At 40.1% G+C, this 9,749-nt stretch overlaps 1 long non-coding RNA gene across 1 annotated transcript; it reads left to right on the top strand.

The window, feature by feature from the left end:
- Positions 1–3,471: 3,471 nt before the first annotated feature.
- On the top strand, positions 3,472–4,856 carry LOC140503426 (uncharacterized). Its single transcript, XR_011966792.1, has 2 exons — positions 3,472–4,086; positions 4,603–4,856. It is a non-coding gene; the product is annotated as an uncharacterized lncRNA (long non-coding RNA).
- Positions 4,857–9,749: the final 4,893 nt, after the last annotated feature.

The raw sequence follows: 9,749 nt of genomic DNA on the forward strand, positions 1-9,749 counted from the left end.
TTGGGCTGATTTGTTATGACAGAGGCACATTTTTTTTTTTAATTTTCCTACATATAAATTGTAAATGGTATGCAAAGTTGGGGGGGGGTTAGTAAGCCATATTTTTCTGGCCTTCAATTCAGGTTTGACCTGAACCCTCCCTTCTCTCTCACCTTTCTCCCTTCCCCCCCAAGAAAAATTGAGCTTTTAATTTTTTTTTTTGTAAATCCAAAGATGACTTATTTTTCTTCTTTTCTGTATTTTACTACCCCTTCACTTTTTATTTCCTGTGGTCATTTTGGTTCTTTCTGTTGTGATGCTGACTGATCACACAGTGGGGGGAGGGGGGGAGGGGACACACCATTGGATTTTAAGCATCATGTTCTACAGATGCTCATTTCAGGGCATAGTGACCCCAAAATCGCTCCCGTCCCTCATTCTTTCTTTTTGAAAACCAACTGCTCTTGGCAAAACATCTTGTTCTGAGGTTCCAGATTCCCACGTACAGGTCAGCTGCCACCTTTTAATGGCTGGCAGAATTGAGCAGCAGTCCTAAAGTTTCCTGGACTATCTTGGGTGTGACCAGTCCATTGTTATGACAATTTGTAGCAGAAATGGGCACCAAGAGTCCTGAACAGTTGGAGGTTTTTCTCTGACATGGCCTATCGCTCCATTGTGCTGGTTCATTTGGCCCCTGGAGTAAAGAACCAGGCTTGGTTCATATAAAGCTCCATCGGGTGGCAGTGAACTCAGGTACATTCCTATTTTTCTTTGGACATCATTTAAAAAAAAAAAATCTTAGGAAGGCTAGCTAACTTTAGCCATGCTTCCTCTTTCCTTTCTGTCACTGCTCACCAGCCATTACGTTCAAGTGTCCTTTATCTCAGGTTCAGTCACACTGACCCTTTCTGTCCTGGAAAGGTGCTTGCCATGATTGATGATAATCTAAAAGACAAGACTGACTCCATTGGACGAGCATCGCAAGAACTGCCCTTCTCACTTACGTCCCTTGTGCTCCTGGTACACTTGGTCCCCTTTTCTTTGGATGGATTGCTAACTTGTGAAGCTAGAGGGAAAACTCCTGTGCTTCTTCCCTTGCTGTTGTCTTTGAAATTCCCTCCTATCAGATGCAGGCCTCTGGGCGACCTGCAGGTTTTAGGTGGCTCCCTTCTCAATGTGTAGAATATACTTTAGTGTGTGTTTTTGACTGAGAATGACTATGCAGTGTAAGCCAGTTGTGAGAACTCTTCTGTACCCTTCATGTCAATGTGTAGTTTGGGCATCCAGCTCACACGGGAAGAATAACCTGCTGCTTATTAGATTGCAGTTGTTCCTAAGTTATTTAATGTATAGGAAAATCATTTAATTGTCAGTAAGGGCATAAATATTGTATACGTGTTGGAAGTTTCTTAGAAACTTTGTTTCCATCCTTTGAAAGTAGCAGCATTTATATATCAAATTGTATATCAATGTTCAGTTTCCCTAGCAGGGAGACAGTTATGGTATATGAAGGAAAGTCTGTATGTCTTACTTCTCAGCAGCCCATCAGTGCTGCATTGTACAGCTCTGCAGACCGAATGGTATCATAACAGCTAGAATTCTGGCATTAGCATGGTCTTGGTTTTAACTTCCTCCATCCATTGCATTCATTTCTTCATTTCGTAACATCATTTGAACAAGCATTTATTAAAACCACCTGCTAAGTGTAGAGCACTGTGCTAAGTACTGAGTAAGATAGGGAGTTTAGATAAAATATGGTCTTTGTCCTCACAGGTCTTACAGTCTAGTACTCTGCATTTTTTTTAAACCCACCTCACTTGACTCTTCTAGGAAAAAAAGTCCTTTCCTCCATTCTGCTTGCCTAAAATAATGTTTTCAGAGCCCCAGTGGTACCACCTGTGTTGTTTCCCTTTATACTGTGGATGGCCCATTCTCTGGTGCGTCACCTCCATCCAGCTGAGCCATAGTATTAAAATTGTTATTCTCTATATTCTACCCTGTTCCTGATAACCAAACTGCTTGTCTGCCTATGGTCAGTACACTAAAGTAGAATTTAAGCTTGGATGAGTGGTTTTATTTTGGGGGGAGGGCAGTATGCATGTGTGTCTTTTTTTTTTTTTTAAGTGAAATGGTGCTTTTTCCTCCAGAAGTAATTATTACATATTATCTTACAATAATGTAAGTTACACCTTTTTCATATGGAGCTGTTCCTAAGAGCCAGAGGTTTTAGGATGCCTATGGCAAAGCTTCCTGTCTTTGTTAGAGAACATAGGATTGTCTAACTGTATGGATGAAGATTTGTGTGTAGCTCTGGGGAAAGATCTGTCTCAGGGAGAATAAAGGAAGCCATGAAAAAGGTGTTTGATTTAAGTCTGTGCCCTTTTTGGCATGCAAAAGTATTAAAAAATCAGATCTGTGACTAACCTCAACAGGTTTATTCAACCTAGTGGATTTTTTTTTAATCAAATTTATATACAAAGTGGAACCACAGTCCCTCTTGAGAGTAAGTGAATAAGTTCCTTTCTTGGAATTATTTCTATATCCTCTCTCTCACTCCCACCCTCAGCTCTGAAATCTAGATGAGAAATGTTTTTTCTTGCATTTTAATTGATTTTCCTCAGTGTGGGGAGATACATGTAATACCTTAAGAAAAGGAGAAAGGTTTAATCTATCCTGGCTTCAAATTTTATTTTGCCTCCTTATCTTTCCCTTCCCCACTCTTAATTATGGGGAAGATAGTGAAAGCTATGTAATATAAGCAGATTTTCCTTGGAAATGGAAGGAAAGCACATTTATAATTTGAGAGGCCAAATGCTCTCAGCTTGATGTCCCATTCATTTCAGATTCTTATGTGCTTCCTGGACTTTCTGTTCTTTCCAGAGTATTGATGTCTGACCCTCTGCTCCTATGTGTTACTTCTTAAAAGCAAAAAACCTTGGTTGAGGACATTTTATAAGAGGACAAGATAACGAGAACATTGCTGAAGGCTGACTGCTTTTCGTTTTCTTTCATTTGGCTTGCTTAGTCAGCCTAGAAACAATAGAATCTGTAGAATTTTGAGCTCTTTGGTGTTAAGCAAGTCTCTTGCTCAAATATGGAACTTTTCCTGGTAGCAGTAGCACATCTTAATTGAAATTGGACTAAATTAAATATGCACTTTGTTGGAATGCTTGGGCAGTCTTATTGAGGTGGGTTAGCAGAAAGCCAAGCCTTCCGTCTGTATGATGAGATGTTATTATTACATAGACTTCTTAGGGAGTTGCTGCTTTGCAATTAAAGGGCCAAAGAGATAAACTTTCCCACATTGCCACATCTGTAAAAAGTTGCCATATTTCAACAGGAACTCTTTTTCTTCTAGTTCTAAAACATGTCTATTGAAGCAAACCTGAGTATAGTGTTGTAACTTCCCTCTCCCATGTTTGGTGTGCCAATTAAGCAGTGCTGGGTGGGCTTTCTTTGGGCAATCATCCACAATTTTTTTTTTTCATCACTGGTCTTCATCCATCTTGTCTTAGAGAATTTTTTTTTTTTGGTGTCATGGGGCTTACAGAAATTCATCTCCTGATAGGTTTGGTTCCTCTGAAGTTAAGGGGTCAGGAGAGCTGTGTCGATGCAGCACTTGATGGCTTTACCTTCTAGGCTAGGTGTGGCTTCAGTGATTGTGATTTTTGACTGCTTTCTTATTTTCTAAGCAACTTATTTTTTATTTCTCAAAAAGAACTTCCGCTGCAGAATTATTTGAAAATGAAATAGACATAAGTACCACTTGGATGGTATTTTTATTTTGTTTTTAAATAATTAAATGCCTGTTTGGGGGTAAATGAAAAATATTTAGTCTATTAGATTTGCACTGCTGGATTTTTTAAGTGTAATCTCTACTGGTTATCTTATTGTTTATTCTGTAAGATTAGTCTTACCAATTAAAGTTTGATAATTAATTCTGTGTCTTTGATTTGTTTGTTTATCTTCCACAATGAGGAGTAAACTGGATGTACTTCTGTTGGTAATCAAACTCTCCCAGCAACTGAGTGAGTCCAATTCAAGTCATCAAGGGAGAAAATTGGGGCGAGAGCCATCTTTTTGCCAGCTTTGACTAACCGTGTTCTAGTAAGAGAAATACACTATATCTATATATATAAATATAGGAGCATGATCATTATTTAGACTGTAGGGTAGCTTTTATCCATGTGATAGGTACTATATAATTTATTGTACTTAATGTATGTCTACTAGATGCTTGGGATACCTAGTTAATTGATACTGTTCTTGTGGAGTTTATAGTCTGACAAGGTGCTAAGAGGAGAGAGATAAGACCAACCAAATGTTTGGGGCCTTCATGTAGAAATCTAGCCTATCTTCAGTTTGGCTTAACCTTGCACCCCGTCTAGTTTGGGGAAGATAGTTAAGACCTTTTAAAACCATTTGATTTATTGACTCTTATTTTCAGGTAAGATGGAGAAATAACTCCCTGCCTAGATATAATCTGCCTCCTCAGTTTTGTCAGTCAAGTTTTCAAAATATCTCATAACTTCTTTCAAGTAGATTTCATTTACTTTTATTCATAGTGTATACTTGACACATGCCTGGTAATTGTACTTTTTTTTCCCCTTGTTCTTTCCAAAGGTCTTTATTTCCAAGTGTGACATTACATCATTTGGCCTTGACTAACTTTTAATGGTCTTCTGAAGTTGGCTAGCCCATTCCTAGTAATTGCAAGAATGAATTGGAGAAGGGAGGTGGTTGAGTTAATCTTTGAAGCTTTTCCTGAAGAAATGGGCTTTTGACCTGTGATTTCATTCTTTCCACAAGTATTTGAGCATCTCCTGTGTGCATAATCCTTTGGTGGACGTAAAAATTAAAATCATAGATCACCAAAATGTGTTTAATGTGTATGTATGTGAAACAACTACAAGGTAACCTATAATTCAACCATTTATGAAGCATTATTGTGTACTAAATGATTATTGGGGGAGGGAAAGGAAATACAGAATTCAGGTGACAGTCCCTCCTTCCCTCATAGTTTATGGTGCAATACTGCTTACAAGAGAACTAACTGGAAATGCAAAATAAAGAAGAGACCGTTGTGGGATTAGAAAGTTTTCCTTGGTCAGGTGAGTTTCAAGCACTGTTGAACCTAAAGAATATCCTGGGATTCTCCCCTTGGCCCCAAGGGACAGTTTATAAAAGGACATGACTTTTTTCCCTGACAGCAGCCTAGTTCCAGTAGCTCTGGAAATCTGTTTTGTGAGAAGCTTTTGCTAGGTGTTAGTGAAGAGGTAAGGGTAAGGATATTGCATATGCTACCAGACATGGGTGATAGGTTGTTGGTTTTACCTAACTTTTTTATCTTTGTTGCAAGGCTCATTGGAAGTAAGTAGGGGAATAGATCAAAAAATGGCATCAGTGAAACTTTTTTTTTGATTGGAAAGAGATGACCAAATGCCAGATATTAACAGGAGATTAAAGGGGTTACATATTGAAAAGAGGTAGCTAGATTTTTCTACGATCCTGGTGCTCATGTTTTGTCAGCCATACTCTGTTCCTTCAATCCTTCTAAATACCACACCCTCAAACTAATAATGATAGTTAACATTTATATAGCACTTGCTATGTGGCCAGCATTGTGCTTAGTGCTTTACAAATATTATCTCCTTTGATCCTCACAACAGCCCTAGGAGGTGGGTGCTTTCCTCATCCCTGTTATAAATGAGAAAACTGAGGCAAATAGAGGCTAAGTGACTTGCCCTGGGTAACACAACTAGTAAAGTGTCCAAGGTGAGATTTGAATCTGAGTCTCTGACTCCAGTCCCAGCCCTTTATCCACTGCACCACTATAAAACTTCATCAACTATTTCCTTTCCAATTTCTTTAGTTTACTAATCAGTCTATGATTGGCTAAAATGGAACAGCCATCTCTGTTGTCTGACCTTCACTCACCATAATTCTCTTTGTTCCCTTTCATCCTCCTTCCCCCCACCCCACACACATTCTTCCAAGATATGTTGTTTTTTTTTTTCAACTTACTGTATGCTTATATATTTTTATAACTACTAGGAAAGATGGGGGGGAAGGGCCCAAGGTTTCCATACCTTCTTGAAATATGGTGTATATATAAGGGAAATGCAACATTCCTTTCCTCTAGATGCCTTTCTCCCTTAAGAGGACCCCTTAAAACTGGACCAGTTGGGTAAATGAAATCACAAGTGGTGCCTACTAATAACTACAGATTAGACATTCTGTTCCCATATTTTTTTTGCACAATAATCTGAACACAGGGATGCATTGAAGTTTGGTACCTTTGGTTTCATAAAAATGCCCAACCTTTGACTTAAAAGTGCCTAGTTTTCAGTTTAAAGATCTCACTGAAATTCTCTCCTATTCCAGCCTGCTTCTATTGAAGGTTAAGAAAGGTTCTCAGTTTGATCTGCAGATTGTCATGAAATCACTTTCCTTCCCCACTTCCAGGTCAGTCAAAGCTGTCAGCATGACTCCTTCCAGCTGGCTAGGAGCACTGTATTACCAGAAGCACTCTGAATGTGACTGATAGGGAAAGGGATGGGAGGTAGATAACGGACAAGGACAGATTGAAGGGATGACACTTCTTCAGTTTGCACAGATATAGGGTGTTGAAAGGACAGGATGAAAATCTGTAATCAAGGGGGGCCTAGAAAAGGGAAACAGATTTCTGAATCCTAGACACTAGAATGAGGGCCCAACCTAGGACTTGAGGAGGGTAAGTGGAAAACAACTCTACAATTCCCAAAGTGGGTCAAGTGAAAAATGTCAGTAGTTTCAAGAAAGTTTGATTATCATAAGAAGGGCAGATTTTAAAGGGGTTATTAAAGAAAGCTAGAGATGTTTGAAGGACCTTCTAAACTTTGAGATTAATGTCAGGAAAGATAAGAAGCCTCCTCTAATTCTGTCTCTTACTAGTGACTGAATCTTTTGTCTGCCTGTAGAGAAAGAGATCTTTTGTGAACTTACGGGTGAATGATGTTGGGCTGAACATTATATTTAGAGCAGATTTAATAACTGATTTGGAGGGTGGTGGTGAGGGGGGAAGAGGAGTATAGAAAAATAGGGTACAACAGGCCAGCCGTATGCTATCAGGAGGTTCCCAATTGACAGAGCCTGGGCTTGCCCCCCCCCCAAAAAAAAGGTGGACCAATTAAATTAGCACATTATAAAGACCAAAAGTTAGCAAATCGAACTATCTCAGGCCATGAATATAGTCAATATACTAGCATCCTCTTAAAGAGGATTCTCATCCTAGAGAACTTTAAAGATTAGGTCAGAAAAAACTTAGATATTGCATGATCTATGATAGTTTTCATTTTCATGGGCTGATAATTGTCTTGAGTCTCTCTTCTTTTCTCTTATAAATAAACTCTAGAAAATACCTTGTGATCTGGAATGTATGGTGAGAGTAGAAAAGAAAAGGAAGGGTAAAGGATGGATTTGGTCAGGTAGCAGTATCAAAAAGTGGGGCATGTAGTCAGGATTCAGATGGGGCATCTGCACTAAAGAACCAGTGAAGCTTATGGGTGAGGAGACTTGGTACCTATGGGTGGATTAGTAACAGGAAAACACAGACAATGGTGAAAGCCCCTAGGAACCAAGGCCAAAGTTTCCCCTTCTCTTGGCGCTTAAGTAGATGCTGGTGCCTGGGAAAATAACTAAGTCACTAAGATTCAGGGTTTTATCCTTCATCCTTTATAGTGCCTAGTTCCTTCTGCTATTGGGAGAGCATCTGCTTCCTACCCTCTTGTTCTATGACCATTGTTGGCCAAGTTGGACTGAAGGGTGATACAGACCTTGAACCATACTGTGTCCGTTGATTCTGAACCCAATTCTAACAGGTCATTTCCTGCCAGTCAACTGTAACTTGTGGGCAAAACTGGACATTGTACTGTCTGGTTGATTTTTTTTGGTAGGACCTGATCTCTGTACAGTTAACTGGTTTATCCAAGACAATGCCTGATTTCCATCAAATTCTCCATAAGCTACTACTCCAAACTTGCCCTCCTTGCCTCAAGAGTCTAAACCACCCAGTCCTTCCTCAGTTGAAGAGATTATCACATACTTCACTGAAAAAAATAGCTGTCCAATATTGCTCTTGTCTGCTGCACCCCGGAACTGTTGACCTCATTCTTTAGTCCAGTCCTTTGTCAGCAGGAGCCCCCTCTACTTCGTGTCCTTTGATCTCATCTCCTGGAACCTGTTGTGTTGATCCCTTCCTATTTTTAATCTCTCCAGGTTCTTTCCTTGCAGCCTATAAATGTGCTCAGGTTTTTAAGACCATTGATCATTCTTATGTCCATATACCTCATTTCCTCATTTCCACAGCCACATTCCTATAGCAGACTTAAACCATTTGCTTCCATTAACTTATCTCACTTCTGCCTCCCTGCCACACCAATCACCCAGAATAGCTCTTCCCAGAATTACCAGTTCTTTCTTAATTGCTAAATCTGCCCTTTATTCTTGCCTTCTGTAGCTTTTGGCCCCTACTTTCTTAAATAGATGCCCTTTCCAACTACCATCTTTTGGTTCACGTACTTGTATGATGACTCTGAGTTGACATCCATATCTTGCCCTACACCTGCTCTATGCAGCCTTTACACAGATCTCTATGCAGATAACTCCCGTCTTAATATATATTTACTCTCATTTCTGAGCTTTAGACCTTCACCAATGACACATTGGAGATCACTTCAGTTTTTTGTTAGCATCTACGGTGTTATCTTCACTGCCTTTCTTCCAGCCTTCTTTCTGTTGAAAATACCATTTCTTTTAAATCATCCAGATTTACAATCTATTCTCCTTCCTTAAATTTCCACTCTCCCTCTCTTCCCATATCCAATAAATTACCAAGTCTTGTCTTAAAACTGTGCCTTTCTGTAAGCTTACAGGCCTACCACCCTAGTTTAGATCCTCAGCAGCTACACTTTTGCAATAGCCTTCTTTAAACTGGGTCCTCCTTAAACTGCTTTCTACCTTTCCCAAAGTATCTTGTGAAGGCCTTCCAAAATAGAAATCCAGCCACATCATTTCCCTTCTCAGGACTCTTCAGTGATTTATTCCCTTTGGCCTATCTAGTATACAACATAAACTCCTTGACATTTAAACTCATTCACAATTTGGCTCAGCTCACCTTCCCAGAATTAATTCCCATTATTCTTTCTCACCCTCCCAGCCACCTGTCTCACTTGCTGTTTCCCATACTCCATGTTCTATCTCCTGCATCTGGACCTTGGCTCAGCCTGGGCCCCCTCCTCACCTCTGCCTCTTAGAATCTTCACCTTCCAGGGAAAGCCCTTCCTGATCCCCCTAGGCCCTTTTCCTTGACCTATCCTATTTATCTCCTCGGATGTACACGGAATGCCAACTGGAGGGTAGGAGCGTTTTCATGTTTATTGAATTGACCCCCATTCCTTCCTTTTCTGCACCTTCCCTTAGCGATCTTCTCTCTCCCCCCTTCCCCAGATCAGGTGACTTACTTCGCTTTACCTCGTCTTCCCATCAACGTTCTCAGAAGAAACACGTTTGTGACAGCTTACCCTAATGGTGGGATTTTAAATTCTGGTTCTGGGTAGAAGTGCTACTCATCACGTTCAGCTGGCATCAAGCACTGCCACCCCTGACCGGAAGAATTGTACTGACCTTTTCCAGACCCCCTCACCCCTACTTTGCCAGTGAGAGGCTTCTGGAAGAGAAGGTTGTAAGGTGATGGCTCCACAAATAGTGCTCTGGGCAGCCCTGAGGGGGCA

Source organism: Notamacropus eugenii, chromosome 1 (genome assembly GCF_028372415.1).
Source record: "Notamacropus eugenii isolate mMacEug1 chromosome 1, mMacEug1.pri_v2, whole genome shotgun sequence".
In the NCBI taxonomy this organism is placed as follows: Eukaryota; Metazoa; Chordata; class Mammalia; order Diprotodontia; family Macropodidae; genus Notamacropus; species Notamacropus eugenii.